Source organism: Lactuca serriola, chromosome 5 (genome assembly GCF_051521515.1).
Source record: "Lactuca serriola cultivar US96UC23 chromosome 5, Lser_US96UC23_V15, whole genome shotgun sequence".
NCBI classification, from domain to species: domain Eukaryota; kingdom Viridiplantae; phylum Streptophyta; class Magnoliopsida; order Asterales; family Asteraceae; genus Lactuca; species Lactuca serriola.
Window position 1 is genome coordinate 37526402 of NC_136412.1, and position 14009 is coordinate 37540410.

Consider the following 14009-nt stretch of genomic DNA (forward strand, 5'->3'; position numbering starts at 1 on the left):
AGGCCACAGTCGTTCATATGTTGGAAGTAAGTATGAATGAAGACTGTCGTGAATTGGTGTGTGGATGTCTAAAGAGTGTTAGACATAAGAAAATGTTTGCTGCAACGTTCATGAGTGCTTATGAATAAGATTTGAGCATTGGATTAAACCCACGCTCACTTGGATCACTCCATGAATTGTATCATGAGTGATTGGTGAGACGATAACATCTTATATTCTTGAAACCGAGATGTGTGAGTTGTATCTTGCAAATCGGTTGCGCATTGATAATATTTAAACGCACCAGTAACTTGGTGTCATAAAACATATTGTTGTGTGTGATTCGATGAGTGAGTGCAAGCGAGCATTGAATCAAAGTTTATCCGTTACTTTTATCCAAAGTAGGATAAAAGCGATATCTTTGGGCCCCTCGATGATTTAGTGATGACAAACGTAAATGCTCGGCCGGGCTAGGGCTAATTTGATTTTTTCAATTAGTCAGTCGTCATAAATCGGTAGTCGAGAAATAGTACAGAGAGAATGATTAGAAATCATGTCTCATACGATATCTAGAATGGAGGAATATATGATCCCTTATCTAAAGGACACGCGTATCTGATAGGATCAGAGTTTACAGCGGCTTTGGAAAGCTACGATTGCGGATCATGATCTGATGTTATACGCAGAATAGTTATTAGACTTATCCAAGTCGGAGACTGTTGGATTAGTGTCTAAGTCCATAACTATTTTGGCATGTACTTGACCCGATGGTGCATGGTCCTTTTGGGTTGCCTTCACCAAAGCAACTTGATAAGATGAATTATGGAGAAAAAGGATTAAATATGATTTATTAATATATTATGAGAATAATATATTAAAGGAGAATTCATATTGTTTAATTAATATTAGTCAAGAATTAATTGGTAATTAGTTTTGTGACTAAAATAGATTAATTAAACTTAAGGGACTGGAATTGTAATTATAAGATAATTGCAATTTGGGCTATGGATTGCCTTATATTAAGGAGTGGACGAATTCTATGGGGAAACCCATGAGATATCATCCAAGGCCTTTAATGTAAGGGGTCCATGGGTTGCTTAGGGCTTAAGCATCCAAATTAGGGTTTCCTTGTTAGATAACCTAATAGCCTTACTATATATAGTGCCCTTATGCCTCAAAAACGAGAAGAAGCTTTCTTCTAGGGTTATACACGTTTTTGGGCAGCCTTCTTTACCTCTCCTCTTCATCCTCTTGCTCTTGGTGTTTGTGAACCATTAGAGGAGTGACATTTGTGACTCTAAGCTTTCTAAAGTCAATACAAGAAGGATTTGAGATTGTTATTGCTATATAACAATCAAGGTATGATCTAAAACCTAATTATATGTTATATTGATTATCATATGCTAGATCTAGGGTTTATAGTCTTGGATGAATTGCATGTACAATAGAGAAACCTAGATCCAAGCATTAGGGTTTGTATGAGCACATAGGATGTTCTTATGACTACAACCCATCACAAGTTAGGGCCAGAAACTACTATTTGTGTATTTTTGGGGTATGGTGTTGGATAGAAAGGATACCGTTGCTATGATCCTGTGAGTAAGAAGTTATCTGTTTCCCGACATGTCACTTTTTGGAACATATTCCTTTCTACTCGATTCCTACTACAGCCCACAATGTAACGAAGTCTGATCTTATACATATTGATGCTTTTGATGAAGAGATAGATGATCAAGACCCATCTATGCCACCTGATCCTTCAATTCATGACATACCCACTTCTTTAGAGAGTTCCTCGACTCCCCTATTCTTGAGTCTACTCCTCCAATTGTTGAAATTGAAGATCCACCTCTACCACCACCCCTCAGGAGATCTACTTGTCATGTCAAGTCCACCAAGCTTCTAGATTTTGCTTACTCCACATATTCAGGGCCATTTGCTTCATTTATAGCGAGCATACATCATCTGTTTGAACCTGAATCGTATAGAGAAGTTGTTTTAGATCCTCTTTGGCAGAATGTTGTGGCTGAGGAACTCATTGTTCTTCATCAGACTCATACATGGGATTTGGTTTCTCTTCCTCCTGGGAAACATACGATAGGTTGTCGTTGGGTGTACAAGATAAAAACAAAAGCTAATGGGTATGTTGAGCGGTACAAGGCCAAACTTTTAGCAAACGGGTATTCCCAACAATACGGTTTTGACTACGAGGAGACATTTTCCCCAGTTGCAAAGATGACGACGATCCGTACTATGATTGCAGTTGCATCCTTTCAACAGTGGAAGATCTTTAAAATGCATGTCAAGAATGCATTTTCGAATGGTGACCTCCATGAAGAGGTTTATATGATTCCTCCCCCAGGAATTCAGCATCATCCGGGTGAAGTTTGTCGGCTTCGCAAAGCTTTGTATGGTCTCAAGCAAGCCCCTCGTTCTTGGTTTGAGAAATTCTCCACAGTGATTATCTCTCTTGGATTTGTCCAGAGTAATCATGATTCTGCTTTGTTTGTTAGATGCTCGAGTGCAGGACGGATTCTTTTGTCCGTATATGTGGATTACAAGATTATTATTGGTGATGACCATGGTGGTATTGAGTCTTTGAAGCATGATCTAGCTCATCGATTTGCTATAAACAATTTGGGCTTATTGCGTTATTTCTTGGGTTTTAAGGTAGCTCAGTCTAAGAAATGTTATCTTCTTTCTTAGACTAAATATATATTTGACGGTACTCTCATACTGATTGTGTTCCTTTGTCTGATTTGAATCTTTATTGTACTGTTGTGGAAAGTTTGGTCAATCTCACAGTTACTCGTCCACATATTGCTCAAGTTGTTCATATTGTCAGTCAGTTTGTTATTGCTCTTACATTTTTTCATTGGGGAGCTATTCTCCGTATTCTGAGATATCTTCGTGGCACTCAGTTTCAGACCCTCTTGCTTCCCTCGACGTCTTTGTGACAACCCAAATTTATTGCCGTTACATAATCCCATTTTCACTAACGGAATTCGTCGTTATGTATTAATTTCCGTAATGTTTGGAGTCGTCAATAAATAAATATCTATTTATTTATATTTCTTGAAGTTATCATTTTAAAATAAGTAAATATAACTTGTAAGTGTTAACCCCGTTTAACTAAATAAAGTTATATTACTTTTCAACCACTTCACCCGGGTAAAAACTTTTAACCCCGTTAAACTTTAGCATCGGGTAGCCGTGTACCGGGTGCAATAACTGAGGCATATAAAAAGGAAGTGGACACCACTTGAACACTCTTTACCACCCTCTCACTCTCTCTCACTACTTTCTATCTCTAGACTCGATCCCGACCCCGAAAACCGCGAATTCCGGCTTCCTAACGTAAGAGTTTCTTCCCTATCTTGTTCTAAACATATTCCATTGCATTTAGAGCCCAAAAATCATAAGAATTAGTGGAATATATGGAGTTTACGGCCTAGGAATCCCCTTAGGCCGTAAACACCCCAAAACTTGGCCAATGTCCCGTTTTTACTTCCTATAAGCTTCTATACTAATTAAGGGATATACCTAGATGAGTTTGGACATGAAAACTTAAGATTTTAGAGCCTAAAAGGGAGTTTACGGCCCAAGCCTATGCTTAGGCCGTAAACACCCAATTTCCATGTTAAATAGTCCCAAAAACTCATCTAAGGCCTTCTAGAATTTAGTTATGAATTACGGGAATGCTTAGGACCATTAAACATCAAACTTTGAAGGGTATTTTGGAGTTTACGGCCCAAGCCTAGTCTAGGACTGTAAACTCCCCTAAATTCAACCAAATGAAGGTTTTAACCCTCCAAATTGGTCCTAGGCATTTACTAGAAAAATACGGAATTGAATTAAGGCCTTAACATTCATTTTGGAGGAGAACAAGAGTTTACGGCCAAGCCTAGGGGCTTACGGCCGTAAGATCCCAAGGAGTGGCCTTTGGGCCGTAAACTCCAAGGGAGTAAACTCTTGGACTCCCCCATAAACCCCCTTTGGCCTTGTACAATTCCCGGGAACCCCTTCTAAGCCCTAAGACCCCGAATCAATGCTAGAATATCTAAATATTTTAAAGAAAAGCACAAAATGATTAATTTCTTGTAAAATACATATTTCATATGATATTAGGGTCTTAAAAGGTGCACAAGTCCTTATTTGGTACAAAACGCTCAACCGACACTTTCACCCGATTTACCCGATTTACTCGGCTTCAGGTGAGTTCATACCCCTTTAATGAACCTTTCAAATGTTTTTATATGTTTTAGGGGGGGGGGGGATACAAGTCAAATATACATGTTTATGGAAATTAATCACATGTGATTAATTATCCGTAATTCAAATCACATGTGATTTACCGCTATGCTTTATAAAAGGATTTTACGTTTTCAAAACTATTTTGGATAAATAAACAATTTTCTAAATGTTCCCTTTGGACAAGATTTTTATTAAATAAATTTTTCTTATAAAATGTAACCACACTAATATATTTATATAAGTAAGACTTGAAGGACTTAGGACCGATAGCTCGCCTTATTTCCTGTTCTTGTTTGATTGTGGGCTTAGGGTAGCTGTTATCCGTCCGATTGTCGTTGATTTCTTAGTTATATATCATGTATATTAGTGTTGGATACGAGTATTTTCATTTCATCCGATGCTTAAACCACTAAATTGACAAGAACCATACACACTAAGTTAACTATAATAGGTATAGTTAAGGCCACTACTACTCGCTATAGCTACTACTCTACACACTATAATACACACTATTACGAGACTATACACTAATAAGAGAACACACTACGAGCTATACAAAAGACTACTACACTATAATACAAGAGAAAGTACTAATCCAAAGATAACACACTAACTCACTATGAGATACTCTATTCGCTACACACTACGCCCAGAGTTTTTCGACAGGAGAACGACGCTACATGTATAGATCTATACGGGGCAGACGCTATTACATCCCGACTGTTAATTTCAGTCCGGGCCGTGCAGGCCCAGGGATGCCGCTATTTCACTACACTGTGCATGACCGGGAAGGTCATGGGGTCCTCTATTATTCACACTATCGGTAGCATACAAGGAATACACTATATCCACACTGAAATACTAAACTAAAGGCTAAGTTAACATCCCGAAGTAAACAAGTATGTAACACTAAAGGAAGTCTGCACCTCTATTACTGACTACAGGCATATCCTATTTTAATACCTTACTTATTGGAGATTCACTAATATACTTTTACAATAAACGGTTTTCAAAGATGAAAATTACATGCTTTCTTAAAGGTTTTCACTTACAATGTATTTTCTGGAAAAAATATAGGATTTTCTAGGGTTTTCTACTACTTATGAATGTAAATTACAACTTTTTATACTATCAGTTCTAATGCCTTTTATACAAAACTCACACTAAACTCTTATGAACTCACCAGCTTTATGCTGATACTCGTTTTCAAAATAACTTGTATCCTCAGGTCAAAGATAGACAGGTACAGGTGCAGCATTTTGGAGAAGGTGGAGCATACAAGATCCATCTCTTATTTTTGTATTACTTTTGGTGTTTGTTGAACATTACAAAACACACATGTAATTAAACTCACTATGTAATGCAATGGTTGTATGTTTCTTGTTTTTACTATTATGCAATTGTGATGATATTGTACATGACGTCCTCCACCCCGAAACATATTCCGCCGTTATCGGTTTTGGGGTGTGACAGATTGGTATCAGAGCATTGTTTATAGTGAATCAAGTATATCAACCTATAAAAGATATACGAACTATAAACACTTTGGGACTAAAACACTCTGACCAAGAATATATACTGTTAAGTATCAAAAAAATTTAACTAAGTATATATATACACACATCACTATAGAACACAGAAGTCAGTATCACACTAGACCAGAATAAAAGTATTAAGATTGTTGGATAGCACAATTAGGCTTAGAGACATATAGTCACATTTGGGGAGGTGTAGCCTAATCAACTACGTTTTCTTGGGAGTGGCTAGCATGTGCCTAAGCTTGGTTGTGGTGTTGCAACAAGTCTAAAACTTACCAACACTACCACAATAACATTAGAATAAGAATACTATAGGAGTATTCTGTGCATCTAAAATATACATATGTGAGAACTAAAAGAGTCGTTACTGGTAGGACAATAGTTGCTAAGTGGATACACCACGGTTACATGTGACCAGGGCGCTATAGACTCAGAATCTGTGACCTTTGCTTCATTCCCTGTTCTTGTTTGATTGGGGGTCTGAAGTTAGGGTTGCTTATTCGAAGGACTATCTTGCTTCGATTACATGTAATTGGTATGCACTACGCAAGTATTGGGTCAACTAATAACGATTCCTATTATAAGTATCTTATAGTAGTACGTCTATTAACTTTTCCTTTCCCCCTTTTCTCGCGTAGATAGCATGGCTGGCTTCCACCATCCCGGTGATCCGTACTATCCAAACCAGGGCAATGGAGGATGGCTCGATGAGGAGTCAGACGATGATCACCTGATCCCTTTGGATGATCATCATGCTGAAGGCTTCTCGGATAGCTCGAGCTCCAAACCAGAAGTTAACAACCAACCTCCTGAAGCTCCGAACCCCAACCCCCGTCCGGCATTTCAAGGTCCCACTCCTATGTGGGCCATATCCTTGCACCAATGGAGCGAGGAGCAGGGTCAGCCCTTACCTTACAATGGAGACCGAAGCTTCTACAACATAAGCGAAGGAGGATCAGCGGATCGAGTTCTTCCCATTATGATCCGAAGGATTGCCAGGAATGTCGAACAGGGTCAAGCTGTTATTGGTCGAGTTGTAGAAGTGGATGCCAACTCGAATCTCAACACGGTTCGCATCCGCCAGCTCGAAGAAGCCATGGACAGGACAAGGAGGACCAACGAGGCTCTGTAGCATCAACTGGCTGCATCCCGAGCCGAAGTTAGGGAACTTCGAGCACGTCAAAGGATTCATGATCGACACCTTCAGGAAGTTATGCGTCAGCTAGCGGGTCTGAGGGTTCGCCTAACAAGTGACCGTCGCCAGTAGAAGACGTCTAGTACCTCACTCTTTTTTTTAAAGGACTAGCCTTTCCTCTCTATGCTCCGTAGATCTCTTGTCTGTAAACATTCCTAGCTTAAAAATACTCTAACTAGACCTCTAAACTGCCAACATTTTCTTTATGGTTTGATGTAAGACCTACTGTTAGGTCAATTTTCATGAACTTGTGTTACATCATTAATACCAGTATATTGGCAGTTGATTACTCTATTGCTATGACTCTCATTCTGATCTTGGGTTATGTTGATTTAATCCATGAAACACTATATTCACATTTGCACTAGACTCTTACTATTGCTATCATTTTTATGATCTTCCAGTGAAAGATGCCTCCACGAAAGCATCCAAGCAGAGGAAGACCGGCAACTCAAACCCCTCCTCCACCACCTCCTCCTCCGCAGTTCGATCCAGTGCTGTTCCAAACAGCTGTGACAGCAGCCATGGCCCAAATAAACTCCGGGGACGTAAGCGGTGGTAACTCCAGATTTGGTGAAGTCCACCAAAGAGTGCAGGGATGCACTTATAAGGACTTTATGAACTGTAAACCTACCTTCTTCGATGGTACCGGAGGAATCCTGGCATTGTCTCAATGGTTCGAAAGAACCAAAGTTGTGTTTGAAATGTGTTCTTGCCCCAAAGAGAGCAAAATCAAGTTCGCTACTGCCACCCTCACTAACAGAGCCCTGACATGGTGGAACGGCCATGTCAGTGCACTCTCCTTGGTAACAGCCAATGCCATGGGCTGGGACACTCTAAAAGATCTCATGAGAGGGGAGTACTGTCCTAGGGGCGAAGTTTAGAAACTTGAGGAGGAACTCTGGAACCTCAAGATGAAAGGGACTGACATAACAGCCTACACGGCCAGGTTCTGCGACTTGGCGGCTATGTGTCCCAACATGATCCCATCCAAAAGCAAAAAGATCGAACGATACATCTTGGGTCTAATGCCCCCGTATCGAGGAAATGTTCTAGCCTCACGCCCTACCACCTTCGATAGCGCCAAGGAATTAGCTCAGAGTCTCATCAACCATGAAGTCTCTTCCACTCCAGCAACAGCAACCCCCAATACCACTGCACCACCAGATCCATCTGATAGAAAGAGGAAGCATATAGATAAGAAGAAAGGCAAGAAAACTCAAACCTCCTCCAAGGACCAGCAAATTGTGGCGGTCCATGCTGCCACCACTCCAGCCGCACTTGCACCGCCAAAAGCTTATAGTGGGAATCTGCCCAAATGTCCCAAATGTCCTTTCCACCACCACGGCCCCTGCCGTGAATTTCAGTGCTCCAAATGCGGCCGGTAAGGCCATACTGTTCGATTTTGCAAGGCCCCTCCCAAACCTATCTCGCAAGTTCCCGGTTCGGGAGTGACCTCGACGTGTTATGGCTGCGGTGAAGCTGGTCATTTCAAGAAGAACTGTCCGAAGGCTGTAAATGCTGGGGGAACTGGAAGGCTACTCGCTATTGGTCACAATGAGGCAGTAGCGGATCCCATAGTAGTCACGGGTACGTTTCTTCTCAACAACTCTTATTCCTGTGTCTTATTCGATAGTGGTGCAGAAAGAAGCTTCATAAATCAAAACTTTAAACACTTACTCAAACAAGCTCCTCAACCACTAAAAGAAACATTCGTCATAGAAATGGCTAATGGGAAGACTGAAAGCTCTAACGAAATCTACATAGGTTGTACCCTCACGTTAGACGATCACCCATTTCCAATCGATCTTATACCAGTCTCAATCAAAAATTTCGATGTCATTGTTGGTATGGACTGGTTGAGTCTTCATCGTGTCGATATCCTATGCTCCAACACAGACATTCGCCTGAATCTTCCAAATCATGAAACCCTATTGATCTATGCAGATAAACCCGGTACGGGCCTCCGTATCATCTCCAGTATTCAGGCCCAGAAATATTTGCGTAAGGAATATCGCGCCTATCTGGCTCACGTCGTCGACACAGGTCAGAAAGTGAAAGATCCAAAAGACATTCCCGTTGTATGCAAATTCCGTGATATCTTCCCAGAGGATCTCCCAGGTCTACCTCCCAAACGTCAGGTTGAGTTCAGAATCGACCTAGTCCCAGGAGCTACTCCCGTAGCTAAGTCACCCTATCGTCTAGCGCCTGTCGAAATGCAAGAACTATCCGGTCAAATCAACGAGCTGCTCAACAAGGGTTTTATAAGACCGAGCTTCTCACCTTGGCGAGCTCCGGTCTTGTTCGTGAAGAATAAGGATGGATCGTTTCGGATGTGCATCGATTATAGGGAACTCAATAAACTCACGGTCAAAAATCGCTACCCTCTCCCTCGTATCGACGACCTATTCGACCAACTACAAGGAGCAAGTTACTTCTCCAAGATTGATCATAGATCCGGGTATCTCCAGTTACGGGTGCTTGAGGAAGATGTCCCGAAAACAGCCTTCCGAACCCGTTATGGGCATTTTGAGTTCATAGTGATGCCCTTTGGACTGACTAACGCCCCCGCAGTATTCATGGACTTGATGAATAGGGTGTGTCGTCCATATCTAGATCATTTCGTCATCGTCTTCATTGATGATATACTCGTCTATTCTCGAATCGAGGAAGAACACAAGGATCACCTGCAACGAGTCCTGGAAATGCTACGATCAGAGAAGTTATATGCGCAGTTCTCTAAGTGCGAGTTTTGGATCCGAAGAGTTGAATTCTTAGGACACGTGGTTAGTGAAGAAGGAATCCACGTGGATCCCTCCAAAATTAAAGCTATTGAGAACTGGTCAGCACCGAAGACGCCTACGGAGATTCGTCAATTTCTAGGCCTCGCTGGCTACTACCGCAGATTCATCCAAAACTTCTCTCGGATTACGAAGCCTCTCACCATGTTGACGCAGAAGGGTGTATCATTCGACTGGGAAGAGAAACAGGAGAAGGCATTCCAGACCCTGAAGCGAGCCCTATGCACCGCACCGGTATTATCCCTTCCTGAAAGGACAGAAGATTTTGTTGTATACTACGATGCATCAAATCAGGGGCTCGGTTGTGTCTTGATGCAACGAGGTAAGGTCATCGCCTATGCCTCAAGACAGCTAAAGACACATGAGGTGAACTACACTACTCATGACCTCGAGTTAGGAGCGGTCGTCTTTGCACTAAAAATCTGGATACACTACTTGTATGGGACGAAGAGCGTGGTGTACACTGATCATAAAAGCCTCCAACACATACTGAACCAGAAAGAGCTCAACAAGAGACAACGCCGATGGGTCGAGCTACTCAGCGATTACGATTGCGGAATCCGATATCACCCAGGGAAAGCCAACGTGGTAGCAGACGTCCTAAGTAGGAAAGAGTATTCTGGTCGAAGAACCAAGTCCTTAACACTGACTATCCATTCGCATCTATCCGCACAGATCAAGGAGGCTCAGCTGGAAGCCTTAAAGCCTGAGAATGTGATAGGAGAATCCCTGCGCGGAATGGATAAAAGTTTGGAGGCCAAGGGTGACGGAGCCTACTACTTCATGGACCGAATCTGGACTCCGCGCCATGGAGGTTTCAGAGACTTGGTCATGAGGGAAGCACACAACACTCGCTACTCCGTCCACCCAGGGTCAGATAAGATGTATCTGGATCTCAAAAAGCTATACTGGTGGCCTAACATGAAAGCGGAGATCGCTACCTTCGTAAGTAAGTGCCTTACTTGCGTGAAGGTCAAGGTCGAATACCAGAAGCCATCGGGACTCCTCCAACAACCGGAGATACCGGAATGGAAGTGGGAGCGGATCACAATGGATTTCATAACCAAGCTGCTAAAGACAGCGGGTGGGTTGGATACCATTTGGGTCATCGTCGACAGATCGACCAAGTCTGCACACTTCCTACCCATCAAGGAAACGGACAAGATGGAGAAACTCACAAGAACATACATAAAGGAAATAGTGCGGCTGCATGGCGTCCCCATATCTATTATCTCGGATAGAGATAGTAGGTTTACCTCGAGATTTTGGCAATCACTACAAAAAGCATTGGGAACGAGGCTGGACATGAGTACAACCTACCATCCACAGACTGACGGACAAAGTGAGAGGACGATCCAAACCTTAGAAGATATGCTACGAACTTGTGTGATGGACTTCGGTAAATCGTGGGACACACACTTACCCCTTGTGGAGTTTTCCTACAACAATAGTTATCATACGAGCATCAAAGCAGCTCCATTCGAAGCCCTCTATGGCCGGAAGTGCAGATCCCCTTTGTGCTGGGCTGAGGTGGGTGACACTCAGTTAGCTAAAGGACGAGTTCCTGATAGCGCTCTCATTGTTCCGGAGATTATTTGAGAAACGACCGAAAAGATTGTACAGATTCGCGAACGATTAAAAGCCGCTAGGGATCGACAAAAAAGCTACGCAGACAAATGGAGAAAACCCTTGGAATTCCAGGTGGGAGACCGAGTCCTTTTGAAGGTCTCGCCCTGGAAAGGCACAATACGCTTCGGAAAGCGTGGAAAGCTGAACCCGAGGTACATAGGGCCTTTTGAGATTCTCGCCAGAATCGGCCCTGTAACTTACAAACTCAACCTACCCCACTAGCTAAGCAACATACACCCTACCTTCCACGTCTCAAACTTGAAGAAATGCATGTCCGACGAGACTCTCGTGATTCCCCTCGACGAGATCGAGGTCAATGAGAGCCTCAACTTTGTGGAAGACCCTGCGGAGATTATGGATCGGGAAGTAAAATGAACGAAACATAGTCGCATCCCAATTGTGAAAGTTCGGTGGAACGCCAAGCGGGGACCGGAATTTACTTGGGAGCGTGAAGATCAAATGAAACTCAAATATCCCCATCTCTTCGCTTATTAGTATTGTAATACTTATCTGTATGAATTCTAAATTTCGGGACGAAATTCCCCTAACGGGGGGATGATGTGACAACCCAAATTTATTGTCGTTACATAATCCCGTTTTCACTAACGGAATTCGTCGTTATGTATTAATTTCCGTAATGTTTGGAGTCGTCAATAAATAAATATCTATTTATTTATATTTCTTGAAGTTATCATTTTAAAATAAGTAAATATAACTTGTAAGTGTTAACCCCGTTTAACTAAATAAAGTTATATTACTTTTCAACCACTTCACCCGGGTAAAAAGTTTTAACCCCGTTAAACTTTAGCATCGGGTAGCCGTGTACCGGGTGCAATACCCAAGGCATATAAAAAGGAAGTGGACACCACTTGAACACTCTTTACCACCCTCTCACTCTCTCTCACTACTTTCTCTCTCTAGACTCGATCCCGACCCCAAAAACCGCGAATTCTGGCTTCCTAACGTAAGAGTTTCTTCCCTATCTTGTTCTAAACATATTCCATTGCATTTAGAGCCCAAAAATCATAAGAATTAGTGGAATATATGGATTTTACGGCCTAGGAATCCCCTTAGGCCGTAAACACCCCAAAACTTGGCCAATGTCCCGTTTTTACTTCCTATAAGCTTGTATACTAATTAAGGGATATACCTAGATGAGTTTGGACATGAAAACTTAAGATTTTAGAGCCTAAAAGGGAGTTTATGGCCCACGCCTATGCTTAGGCCGTAAACACCCAATTTCCATGTTAAAAAGTCCCAAAAACTCATCTAAGGCCTTCTAGAATTTAGTTATGAATTAAGGGAATGCTTAGGGCCATTAAACATCAAACTTTGAAGGGTATTTTGGAGTTTACGGCCCAAGCCTAGGCTAGGACCGTAAACTCCCCTAAATTCAACCAAATGAAGGTTTTAACCCTCCAAATTGGTCCTAGGCATTTACTAGAAAAATACGGAATTGAATTAAGGCCTTAACATTCATTTTTGGAGGAGAACAAGAGTTTACGCCCAAGCCTAGGGGCTTACGACCGTAAACTCCCAAGGAGTGGCCTGTGGGCCGTAAACTCCAAGGGAGTAAACTCTTAGACTCCCCCGTAAACCCCTCTTGGCCTCGTACAATTCCCGGGAACCCCTTCTAAGCCCTAAGACCCCGAATCAATGCTAGAATATCTAAATATTTTAAAGAAAAGCACAAAATGATTAATTTCTTGTAAAATACATATTTCATATGATATTAGGGTCTTAAAAGGTGCACAAGTCCTTATTTGGTACAAAACGCTCAACCGACACTTTCACCCGATTTACCCGATTTACTCGGCTTCAGGTGAGTTCATACCCCTTTAATGAACCTTTCAAATGTTTTTATATGTTTTAGGGGGGGGGATACAAGTCAAATATACATGTTTATGGAAATTAATCACATGTGATTAATTATCCGTAATTCAAATCACATGTGATTTACCGCTATGCTTTATAAAAGGATTTTACGTTTTCAAAACTATTTTGGATAAATAAACAATTTTCTAAATGTTCCCTTTGGACAATATTTTTATTAAATAAATTTTTCTTACAAAATGTAACCACACTAATATATTTATATAAGTAAGACTTGAAGGACTTAGGACCGATAGCTCGCCTTATTTCCTGTTCTTGTTTGATTGTGGGCTTAGGGTAGCTGTTATCCGTCCGACTGTCGTTGATTTCTTAGTTATATATCATGTATATTAGTGTTGGATACGAGTATTTTCATTTCATCCGATGCTTAAACCACTAAATTGACAAGAACCATACACACTAAGTTAACTATAATAGGTATAGTTAAGGCCACTACTACTCGCTATAGCTACTACTCTACACACTATAATACACACTATTACGAGACTATACACTAATAAGAGAACACACTACGAGCTATACAAAAGACTACTACACTATAATACAAGAGAAAGTACTAATCCAAAGATAACACACTAACTCACTATGAGATACTCTATTCGCTACACACTACGCCCAGAGTTTTCCGACAGGAGAACGACGCTACATGTATAGATCTATACGGGGCAGACGCTATTACATCCCGACTGTTAATTTCAGTCCGGGCCGTGCAGGCCCCGG